Below are 12,595 nucleotides of genomic sequence, written 5' to 3'. Positions count from 1 at the left end.
CATTAAACTTTCAGCCAATGACAAGCTGAAGTTCCTCCAGGTAAAAACAGGCAACAGAGAGCCTGGAGAAGGAGAACTAGTAGGACTATTCCAGTAGGAGAATTCTAAGGAGAATTCCAGGGGTGCAAGACAAATCCATGGCAGGACGGCCCAGGAGCAGAAGGCTCCCAAGGGCAGGACATTCTCACAGCGCGCCTCTTGACCATCCTGAGACTCAGCCCGGACAACCACGGAACGGCCAGTGCGTCTGAGTGCCAGTACTTTCCTCTGTTCTAAAAGTCGAGAGCGGAGGTTGCCACGAGTAACCAGAGGATCCACCCGAGGTTAGCATCAGCAGCAAACCTCATGAACAGGTCAGAACTGTGGACAGCTGAATCACTATTCAGAACAAGCGCTTCATCAGGAACGAATCGGTCCTCTTCCTGACCTGCTGGGACCCACAGTCATCTTTTCTCCTGTGCACAAACTTTGCTAGTTAAAGCCAACACTAACTAGCCGGTCAGTGAGCATCAGCAGCGCACCGTCGCAAGCAGCACAGCACAGCCTGGCACCTAGCCAGAGAGTGCGGATTGGATAGCAACAGCCTGCAACTGTTCCTTTGTGCCCACAGGAGATCTGAATCCCGAGAGATTGGATGAGTATTCAACTTCACTGCATTACAGCTCGAGAATTCCATTGTTATCCCAACCAGTTGATATCAGTTTAATTCCTAAGAGTTATGTACTTGTTTTGAGTATCTAATGTAGAAGTTGTAATCAAGTTCAATTATGAAACGGTCTAGATGAATGATATACTGAACGTATGTCCTCTTGATATATGTAACTCTTTGTAACTGAATGAATATATACCTTTTGTATTCTGATAACCCTCTCGATAAGATCTGTTAGGTTTACATGCATATTCTATGTATTAATAAATGTATCCTCGTGTATTAGTACCTGTGTGTGTGCGTTGTTTGAGTTATATCGCATAGTTGGATTCTAAAGCCATTAAAATAATTATTTTTGTGACTTACACAAAAATAATTTTTGGCTACAATTAATAATTGTCCCCGTAAATGCCCAAACTCTACAGAACTGGTGCCTCGTGAGAGCACACTACACCAGCTTCCGCGGACTTGCAATACAATCGGCGAAAGCGAAAGCGAGAGCAAGGTGTTTAAAGACAGATTTTGTCGTGGTGACATCATGGTAGAAAGAAACGAACTTGTTACGTCTCAACAGAAACGCTCTTTAGCTCTTTCGGCTTTATGCAGAGAACAGCGTCTGTCGAGATCACTTTTGAGTCAGCGGGAAACGCCCTGTGCTGTCAGTTTGATTTCATATTGCTCGTAGCGGCGCCCGGCTTTTGTCTGTCAAACGTTAGGTTGCGCTCCTTCATGCTGCATCGTCGGCATGAGTGGAGCTTTTTAAACGTCTGTACTTACTGCGCCCCATAAGAAATCGTTTGTCCCCGTTCAAAAGAGATTGTGCGATGTCCTGCAGGGTTCGCAAAGCAAACCTTTGACAGTTTGAAAAGAGGAATTTATTCTGCTTCCTGTGCGTGCAGTAGTTACAAAGTTGAACGTCTTTACACGATCTGCTGCAGTTTTCAGTGGGCGGGCTTTGTCAGATGGCTTGGAAAAACGCACTGTGTTTCGGCTCGGGAAACATCATGAGCAGCTATACTGTGTATAGCTGACTTTTAACGCATACAGAATTCATTAGAAATCATTGATTTCTCCAATTAACAAGGGTCCCTTAAAGGATGAGTCAAAGTAACGTTTAATCGGATTAGTTTCCTTAGAGCTGGTTCAGAGTTTGCTCAAGAGTGTACCTTTCACAGATGCGCAAAGAAGAATGTTGGGGGTGCACGCTTCAAGGCGCCTTACAGCTATAGGGAGCGATTCGAGATGATTCGTGGCGTGTGCTCGTTCCCATATACCGTACGCCCCGGGGTGCAGTGCTAAGATGACGTACAATACCGCTTGGGCACGTAACGGCGTTATATGCAAGTGCGGGACGTGAGGGTTTTCGTTTGTTCGTTTTGTTTTGCTCTGCTTTGCTTTGTTTTGCTTTCCATCGCGTTGGTAAGAGCGTAAATAAAAAGGCGATTCCTGCGTCTACCACTAATGTAAGAGCTATTTCAAGTGCGACGTGGTGCGGCTTTTCAAATGCTTGTGGGCATTTCTCTGTTGTTGATTCTTTTTTTGTGTGTAACAAAGTGGCATTTTCATGTCCGGACGGGGAGACTTTATCATTCCGACATGAAGCCACCCTTAAGTCCTCTGAGGCGTGTCTGTCTGCAAGGCTTGTATTTTGGAAATGTTTTTTTGAAACGGAGAACGACTTTGAAATAGGCTTCCGCCGGCGCCTCGCGATCCAGGTAAGATTGTATCAAAAACGCAGCCGCGGCGGGGCTTGCTGTAGTCGTGGCCGAGTGGTTAAGGCGATGGACTAGAAATCAATTGGGGTCTCCCCGCGCAGGTTCGAATCCTGCCGACTACGTTGTCCACCTCCTGTCGTTGTGTTCCGGCGCAAGCAAAGAAACGTGCCTCTTTGCTGTTCCTGGTGGTTTTAAAACGCCAAATCGCTTGTACCCGCTGCCTTGGAAATAAATTCTTCAGCGTCTGCGAATGGCATTTTGCAGCTGGAAGCAGATGTCGACGCTTTTTGCACAGAGCACCAAAAAAGCGTCTTTTTTGAAGGCCCAGGCACTGAGCATTGGTGGTTCAGTGGTCGAATTCTTGCCTGCCCCGCTGGAGGCTCGGGTTCGATTCCCGGCCAATGCAGTGGCTTTTGCAGCGAGCGGCTCCATCACTTGCATCCCCTTGCAACTCGCAACTGAAAACCCACTGAAGCTAAGCAGGTGTGAGCCAGGTCAGTACCCGGATGAGGGTGAGCTACAGGGAAAAACAAAGCTTCCAGCTGGAAGCGGTGTTAATGGTGCCGGCGGGGGGGCGCTCACCCTGAGGTCTGTGCGGGTCCCAATGCCCCAGTATAGTGACGGATATGCTGTGTTGTAAAAGGGCGCTGTCTTTTGGATGAGATGTAAAACCGAGGTCACAGCGCTCTGTGGTCATTCAAAATGACCACCAAAACCTTTGACAAAAGCTCTTGGTAATTGATGGTCTTCAATAATGCTTCTCCTTTAGGTACATTTTAAATCAGCTGAAAAATGCTGTGAAATGGGGGGGCACTTCAGGCCAGTGTAGGATTTGGGTTACAAGAACCATGAAACTGCACGAGAAAGCCCGTACACTGAATTACACGGCTTTCTATTCAAAGGAGGACAAAAGAAATTCCCTGAGTTCGATTTTTTGCAGCACAGAGAGGAGCACTGTTGTGAGGCCGGTTAGCTCAGTTGGTTCGAGCGTGGTGCTAATAACGCCTAATCGTACGGGCCAGGTCCTTTTCTCCTTTCTTACCAAAGCTGTTAGGTTCCTTTCCGTGGTGAGATGGGTTGTCATGCAACACTGCCACATAGTGCCGACAGACAAGAGTGTTGCGGGAGAAGAGAAAAGTGTTTGAAGATTTAAGAGTGTCTTAGGTGGAGCCAAAATCAAGTGTCACAAATGAAAGTGGTTGGATTTCCAATGTTTAATATGGTAAAAATAAGCGGAAGTTATCTGCCGGTCCGGCACAGTCTGCCATGCTTTTGTCATATACTGTAAAGTGGTGTCGAACTGGAGCCTCACCATTTGCATATGTGAGGCTCCAGTTATACATCGAGTGTCACATTAAATGACAAAAATGAAGAGAGTTAAAGCAGCTGGAGAGGTTTTCTTACAACTTTTGAGCTGACACAGTTTTGGAAAATGTTTCCTTCACGCTGCACTGTACAACATAGGCAGCCAAGAGTCTCCAAAACAAAACAGAATTGACAGATAGGAGAAAATTCCCACTCGTCCTGAAGTTCCCAAAATCCAGCACTGAGCGTAAACAAAGTGTCTAAGTAGGGTGGGAATGCTAACACTAACCCTAGCTGGAGTTTGAGCAAACCAGCACTGAGAGTAAAAAGATGAGTCAAAGTAACGTCTAATCGGATTAGTTTCCTTAGAGCTGGTTCAGAGTTTGCTCAAGAGTTTACCTTTCACAGATGCGCAAAGAAGAATGTTGGGGGTGCACGCTTCAAGGCACCTTACAGCTGTAGAGACTGATTCGAGACGATTCATGGCGTGTGCTCGTTCCCATATACCGTACGCCCCGGGGTGCAGTGCTAGGATGACGTACAATACCGCTTGGGCACGTAACGGCGTTATATGCAAGTGCGGACGTGAGGGTTTTCATTTGTTCGTTTTGTTTTGCTCTGCTTTGCTTTGTTTTGCTTTCCATCGCGTTGGTAAGAGCGTAAATAAAAAGGCGATTCCTGCGTCTACCACTAAGGTAAGAGCTATTTCAAGTGCGGCGTGGTGCGGCTTTTCAAATGCTCAACAGGATGACTTCGCATGCACGCGTGTGTGCAACCATGTCTGCTTACGTGCAAACGGGCGTGGTTTCATGTATGCAAAAAACTTTCCTGGGCTCTTCTGAAGCACATAAAATGATTTGGAGATATACATTTGTCTTGTTTTCCTCTTAGGCTCTAGAATTGATAACTTTTTTTTCATTTTTGGCATTTTTCATAATTTTCTAGAAAGTGGTTGCAAGCCCGATATCATGCAAAGAAACTTCAGGATTCGGGGATCAGTCAATGGATTTTCTTCAAAGTTGGATTTTTGCACTCTGTTGACCAAGAGATGTTGTTCTATAATGTTTTTTTTTCAAATTTAAAAATATCATTTTTTCATGGAGCTTTGAAGGGGATGGATTCACCCTCCTTTAGCCAGGACAGAGCTCCAGGAGCCTGCGTAGGATTCTAGCTTTCTCCCCTTGCAGGCACCTGGCACAGAAGACAATATTTTTTTCCTTAAAATCTTTTTTTTTGTGTTCCTTGTTGTTCCAAACTTAATTTTAATCACTTTTAATTAGAGATTTTATTAAAAATAGTGCAATAAATGACTAATTTCACAAAAATTAATGTAATATAAAACGGATGTTTTCAACTTTATTGTAGTGTTTTAGAAACTAATATGTCTTCAAAAATGGTTGTTTTTCACTCCTATGAATGAAAACTGTTGTTATATGATGTTTTTTTTTTCAAATTTTAAATGATCATTTTTTCATGGAGCTTTGAAGGGGATGGATTCACCCTCCTTTAGCCAGGACAGAGCTCCAGGAGCCTGGGTAGGATTCTAGCTTTCTCCCCTTGCAGGCACCTGGCACAGAAGACATCATTTTTTTCCTTAAAATCTTTTTTTTTGTGTTCCTTGTTGCTCCAAACTTAATTTTATTCACTTTTAATTAGAGATTATATTAAAAATAGTGCAATAAATGACTAATTTCACTAAAAATACTAAAAGTAATATAAAACGGATGTTTTTAACTTTATTGTAGTGTTTTAGAAACTAATATGTCTTCAAAAATGGTTATTTTTCACTCCTAGGAATGAAAGCTGTTGTTATATGATGTTTATTTTCAAATTTTGAAAAAGCAAAGGATTCTAGCTTTCTCCCCTTGCAGGCATCGGACACAGAGAACCTCATGGTTTTCCTAAAAATCATTTTTTATGTTCCCTGGTGTTCCAAACTTAGTTTTAATCAATTTTAATTTGTTATGTTACAAACAGGGTAATAAAGTCTTAATTGGACTATAACTAATGTCATATTGTCTGCTACAAAACTGATATTTTCAGCTCTATTGTAGAGATTCTAGAATCAACTAATAAAGAATTGAAATAAAAAAAGGGCATAAGAAGACATTACCAACAACGACCACATGATGGAGATATTGTCTAGACATTACCAACAACGACCACAAGATGGAGATATTGTCTAGACATTACCAACAACGACCACAAGATGGAGATATTTTCCAAAGAGGCAAGAGGGGCAAAGCTGCGATAAGGTAAAATCATTTTTTGAAAGAGATTGTTGTCAGAATGCACATCCGTATCCCAAACAGAATCTCTAGTAAAATATGATCATTTGTGAAACAGGCAAATGAGTGTCAGCTACAATATGATTGCTACATATCTGCATTTGTTGGTATTTAAGGAGTAAGAGTGCAGGTTTAAACCTGCGATCCAGTGTGTTGAAGAATTTCACAACACTACCTCTAGCACATATGGAAATAAATCCTCATAATGATTATTGCCCTGGGCATGTACCAAAAAAGCAGTGAGCATATATATATATATCACTGGGTTGAAGCTAGAAACACAGAATAACTGCAAACACATCCTAAATACAGTGTTCCAGCACCTTTGACCTCATCCAGAACGTATCATTTCTTGAAAGGGATTGCTGTCCGAATGCACATCTGAATCCCAAACAGAATCTCTAGTAAAATACGATCATTTGTGAAACAGGCAAATGACTGTCTCAGGGGCCCATTTCTCATTGTCAGACACATGTATGCAATGCTTTCACTGTGCATTGAGCAATAGGGATCAAAAACAGAATGGAAACAGACATGGAAACCAACGAGGATGGGATTTGAACCCATGCGTGCAAAGCACAATGGATTAGCAATCCATCGCCTTAACCACTCGGCCACCTCGTTAACAAAACTGGGCTGTCCCAACTGGGTTGGCGCGCTCCAGATGATCTTTTTCTTTTTTTTCCCTCGTACTCGAGGGTCATTTTCCTGTTCCACATGCGATTTCAACATTTTCCTTGGGAGATGTCAAGCCAGCAAGCCACTGCTGTGGTTCAGTGGCCAGCGTGGAGTTCAGTGGCCCTGTTGTACACAGAAAGCACATTGAGCTCCTTGGACATGAAAAGTTCCAGATAAAAGCCATTTGTCATCCTTTCTCTTGGTGTCGATGTTGCTATTGTATGTAAAGGTGGCAACTTGCTCAGCGAGCAGGCGGAGCACACACCGAATGCAGATGTGTCTGAGTGGTGTGTCCAAGTGGCTGCAAAAGGACAGCACTCCCGGGGCGCTGTGGCTTAGTTGGTTAAAGCGCCTGTCTAGTAAACAGGAGGCCCTGGGTCTGAATCCCAGTGGATAACCGCCTACGGCTAGACTTAATTAAATGCAAGTATTCATTTCCTGTCTTTAACACGACTTGTTTTTCTTAAAATGGATGCAACTTGCAAAACATGAAATACAAACCTTGCTAATCAGCGCTAGCAGCTGGCAAAAAAAAAGAAGTCAGCAATGTTTTTTTTCTTTAACCTTAACCCTGCTAATGGAGAAGAGTTAAACGACCGAGTCTATGCAGCTTAAACGGTGCGCACGTCGGGTTCTTAGCTGAAAGGGTGGTAAATCACGCTCACCCCAGTCCTTAATCTTTTAAAGAGGATACAAAATTGAACCTAGTCGCCACATCACATACATCCTGTTCAATGATAAAAAGGTAACATCTATCCTCGCTCCAGAGTAAATCTCACGTTGAGGGCATATTTTTTTTCACTTTACCGTGAATCGGGCTCGGCTGCACAGAGGAGAGAGCAGAGCAATGAGGTCACGGGGACAGGGGAGTCACACGCTGGCGGTTTGAATACGCGGAAGATCACTGAGGGATCCACAGTATATGGACCCTCCGTGCGCAATCAGTCCGCACTCCGGACTCTGAAACCTGCCATCCGAGTTAAGATCTCGGCAGAACCTGAGGCGCAGTTCCTTCTTAAAACGTAATCTGGTGAGCATTTCTAGAATCGTACTTGTATAGATGCAGCCTTTAATGTGTTGCTAGGTTAAAATTGATGACTTCTTGTATTTCAGTAGGCAACTGCCCTCTTGATTTTGGATTTAATTTCTTTATTACAGTGGCGCTTTTATGAAGCCAAGGGACCAGGGAGCTGCCCCAGTACTGGGATGGCCAGTTCGAAATCATAGAAACTATTGTCAATTCCAGTCCCATGTCAGTGCGAGCAGGGATTTTGACATCTTGTTTTGCTATGTTCTGCACCAACAGGCAGGTGGCTCGGCCATTCCGTTCCAGTGTGGGGGTACAACAGACTGCTAGGTTCAGTCTGATAAACTGAGCTGATGGTTGGAAGAAAACCATCTCAGCGTCCATTCTCTGTCCCTTCTTTAGGACAAGGCGTACCGGAAACCCTGCTGTTGACGCAGGAACGATCAGGTCCGATTCGTTTACTACCTGGCAGGCCTGAGGAATCGTCTGACCTGACCGAATGTTCTCGGGGTCACCGCTTAGAGAGTGGGCATCTGGGTCCACCTGTTTCCACAGCACACTGTTTACTGTGTCCAGCTGGGCGCCCAGTCGAACCAATAGGTCTGCACCAATGCAGACCGAATGGGTCAGCTGAGGTGCTACCTGGAAGTAGTGAGCAAACTTCCTTTTTCCGATGGAGATGGAAGCTACACAGCTTCCTTTGCTCCAAATGGACCTATGAGGTGGGGGTGCCCACCACAGAACCTGTGACTGCGTCACCAGGGTCACCTGACAGCTTCGCGACAGGTCCTCGAACAGACCTTCACTGATTATGGACTTCTCAGAGCTGAGGCTAAGAATTACATCATCAACCTGCACTTCTGCCACCTGGACCCCCTCCCACCACCATGGGGTGGTAGTCCTGGACCCCCTGAGGTACCAGGGTGCACAGAAAGGACTCCCATTCATTACCGGACAGGGAGATCCACTCTTCTTCAGGGATGAAAAGGGGGTGTGCTTTACCTGGCGGGTCAAGCAGCTGCTCGGAGCACTGCTCCTGTAGTTGGGAGACCGTGGGAGTGCTGGCCTGGGCAGGACTTCCCTGTAGTTTTGGAAAGCAAGAAGAGACATTTATTCTCGTCCAGAGGAACCAGGAGGAACCTCCAACTCAGCTATAGTGTTCAGTGGGCACTGTGTGATCACAGCATAACCACTGAATCCCCCTTTTTGCTGTGCAACAGGCTTAGGGTTTTTGACCTGAGCCCACAATTTTCCACGCTGGCAGTCCACCAGAGGCTCCAGCCTGTCAAGCAGGTCTTGGCCAATGAGTAGTGGCTCTCTTTTTAACCTAGAGATGTAAACAGGATGCACCATGTTCATTGGCCCGAACCTAAGTGCCACCCACACTCGGTGTGTGATCCTGGCATGATCCTGGGTATAGCTGGAAATATCTATCTTACACGGTTCTACCTTAAGTCTGATGCCTTTTCCTTTCGCTACTCGTTTGAGCTCGCTGAGTAGATCGGCTGACATCAAACTAATTTCAGCCCCAGTGTCAATCAGTGCTTCTCTATCTAAGACGTTTTCAAGAAAAACCTTGATATAAATACGCCTTGCTTTGCCTTTCTGGCTGAGATTCCCTAAGAATTGTTGGAAGCCTGCCTTTTCTTTGACTTCAGGGGCGGGGTCAGCGCCCAACTCAGAGTCACAGCCTTCTTCCAGGCAGGAACCCTCCCACCCAATCAGATAGACTGAGGGAGGGGCTTGGGACGGATCCCCGCCTCCTCCAGTGAGAAGGGGCGTGGTCCCCCTAAGCTCATTCACACTTCTGGCATTCGGTGCAGAAGGTTTACCCTGTCCTGATCTCTCAGGCAGGGCTTGTTCAAGCCTGGCCAGGCGGGCTGCAGTCGACTCCCTTCGTCCAGTCTTATGATAGACTCTGCCTGAGCCCTTGCCTTCCCCGTAGCGCTCACGGCGGCTCTGACGCTTAGTGCGGTCCTGCCTGCCTATTTTGTGCCGGGGCTTAGCGAGCTCAGGAACCTCAGCTGCCTCGAGCTGAGGCGAGTCGTCAACCCTGCTGGCTTTAGTGGCGAACACGGCCGTTTTAGCAGGTTTTCGCTCTGAGGAAGCAGAGACTTCAGCTCCCCAGGCTTTTTGAGCCAACCTTCTAATGTCAGCCATTTTCATCGCTGTGTGTGCATCACAATCATTTTCCTGACTGAGGGATGCAGATTAGCAATGAATAAACCTTTGAAATTCACGTTCTCTTCGCAACCCTCTTCATTCCGCCCTGCAAAATAAGTGCGCCTAAGCCTCTGATAATAGTCGCGAGGGGCTTCAGCTTTTTCGTGCTTAATATGGTGCACAGCAGCCACGGCAGCTATGGGATCGATAAAAGCCGAAAATTCTCCGATCATTGCCTGACACAGCTCCTCAAAGCTATTACAGACTTCCGGTCCTTGTCTAGACATCCACTCGTGGATCGCTCGGCTGGTAGTTTTCCTTACTTACATAGCCTTTTCCTGTTCGGACGCTTCGGGCATAAACTGCAAAGTATATCTCAGCTCATCGATGTAGGTCTCCACATTATTCCCTGACACTGACGGGTCAAACCTTTCTACATCTTTGGCTAACTGCCTCAGGGAGTGGAGGTTAATTTTTACGGTTTCTCCGCGGGCAGGGAGACGGCCGTGATCAGGAGCAGGGGGTCTATGCCTGAACTGACTCGCCCTTGCGTTTCGCGCAGGACTCGGCGATCTCCCCCATGCCGATCCGACCACAGACCCTGGCCGGGAGAAACCTCCTCCCGGCGCGCTGGGTGAGCGCTCCGGGCTGCTAGGTGGGCTGGCATGCAAGTGGGATCTAGTCTATTTTGCTTCCAGTACGGCAGCATCTGACTCCTTTTGCCTTTCCTGGCTGAGCTCATTTAAACTCTCAATTTCTTTTTCTTTTTCTTTCGAGCTCCCTTCCAGGTCTCTCCTAGCTACCTCAGCCGCAGTTTCTCTAGCAGACAAGTCATCTAATTTACCTAAAACTTCCCTGAGTCAGTCTTCACTTTCCTCATTTTTCACTCTCTTTTCTCTGATTATATCCAACAACTCGACTCGCTCCACCTTATATCTTTCTAGCGTTCCCTGAAGCTTTTGAAACTTTGTCAGCTCGGACAAAGACAGTTCCAGCTGTTTAGCTAGATTTAAGGTGAAACTCGATAGGACCAGAACTGCGTTCACAGACACTCCTGTGTTAAGCTGGTTCGCTACCTTAGCTACTAAATCTACTTGCAGCTTCTCAATATCATCAAAGTTCAACTTTTCCATACCACTCCAGTAACCAGGATTGTCGTCGCTAGAAATAGTACTTATAAGCGACTCCACTTCAGACATTTTAGCAGCCATTGTCATTACGTCAGAAAAACTTTAAGAGTATTACTTTTTTTTTTCTTTTTCCAAAATACAGTATGGAATCTAGACACCCGAGCAGATGGATTTCCAATCAGCACACGTTACACTAAACGCTAGAAAACAGGGGGATTTCTTTACGCAGTTATCAGCACACCCGGTATTCGCGTATAGAAGCCGCGGTGCTGTGCTGAACTTCAGTTATTCTGTGCGACTGATTCTCATTTCATTCTAAACTCACCCACCCAGGGACGCCATTAAATGTAATGGTTTGATGGGTTTACTGAGACAATTATTAATTGTAGCAGTAATCACAAGGTTGTTCGTTGGGGCTTTTAGAAAATCAATCGTCAGAACAACTAACAACGCACACACAGGGGTTCAATACACTAGATACATTTATTAATATAAATTGTGCACCAAACATATACTAGTCTGCCTGGATACGAGTGGCAGACCTTACTGTGAGGGTTATCAATATACAAGGTATATAATCCCGAAGAGATGCAAACACAAAGAGATACACAACAGAGAATATATGTCAATATATATCGTTCGGTTACCAAATCGCTAATCAGTGTTATTACCCACTGTTACTCCAAACTCGGAAGTAAATACATTACTCATGAATTAAATTGATAACAACTTGTGTTGAGGTACAATTAAATTCTCGAGACGCAATGTAGAACATGGGGTTTACTTATCCACTGTGTATGGATTTGGAATTTCCCGGCACGAACACCAAACCAGCTGACAGGCTCTGTTGCAGCCTCTGTTCCAGCGGTTGTCCAATGGGCGTTGTCCCGGCGTCCTCTGGCTACCGGCCAACCAGTCAAGGTGCAGCTCGGAGTAGGACGGGCGGAGGAATCTGACTGCGGCGCGCAGGGCAGTCGTTGCTCCGAGGGGATCTACCAGCAGTCCGGCTGGCTGGTAGAAAGTCTCTATGCACAGAGTGTGACCGCGAGTCCTCACAAGTCACTCTTGTGCCTGGGAAGAAGCTGGTTCGTTCCCGGTCCAGCACTGCTTCTGAATAAGCTATTCAGGTTGTCGACGAGGGTCCAACTGTAGGGTCCAACTGTCCAACACAAACACAATCTGTGGCGTTTAGCGTGACAGTCTTGCAGGCATCGTGCTGTCTCACTGCAATACTATACCGCTGGAGGAAACAGTCCATCTGGCCATGAAACTCATTTGAACGTCTAGCTACAGCAACTAACAATATCATGATTTATTCAGGATGTGTGGAATCACCACGTCCGTGCGCACACGTCCTTTCGATGCCAGTCCAACAAGTGCTCCGCATTAGCTGCGTCGGGGCTCCGGGGTGTCGCACCTCACCTCACCTCACCTCACCTCGCACTGCCCCCTCCTTGAATGTCTGCCGCTGGGCATGCCCCACTCTCCTCCGCCTTATCTTATCGCGTGTGAGCACCGACAATGGCCACAATGCCGGGGAATGGCACCTGTAAATTAATTCTCTTCTCTTGCAGCCTGAGATCATGTCCTTCTTTTGGCTCCCTCCAGTTCTGATAAAAAATCTCACTCTTAGATTTGTT

At 45.9% G+C, this 12,595-nt stretch overlaps 2 non-coding genes across 2 annotated transcripts; one reads left to right on the top strand and one right to left on the bottom strand.

The window, feature by feature from the left end:
• The first annotated feature begins 2,404 nt into the window (after positions 1–2,404).
• On the top strand, positions 2,405–2,486 carry trnas-aga (transfer RNA serine (anticodon AGA)). The gene has a single exon. It is a non-coding gene; the product is annotated as a tRNA-Ser (tRNA).
• A 4,013-nt stretch (positions 2,487–6,499) lies between these two features.
• Positions 6,500–6,581, bottom strand: trnas-gcu (transfer RNA serine (anticodon GCU)). Its single transcript has one exon. It is a non-coding gene; the product is annotated as a tRNA-Ser (tRNA).
• Positions 6,582–12,595: the final 6,014 nt, after the last annotated feature.

This window comes from Lepisosteus oculatus, unplaced genomic scaffold (genome assembly GCF_040954835.1).
Source record: "Lepisosteus oculatus isolate fLepOcu1 unplaced genomic scaffold, fLepOcu1.hap2 HAP2_SCAFFOLD_45, whole genome shotgun sequence".
Classification (NCBI taxonomy): Eukaryota; Metazoa; Chordata; class Actinopteri; order Semionotiformes; family Lepisosteidae; genus Lepisosteus; species Lepisosteus oculatus.
The sequence above is the reverse complement of the archived record's forward strand: the minus strand, read 5'-3'. Positions and strand labels throughout refer to the sequence as shown.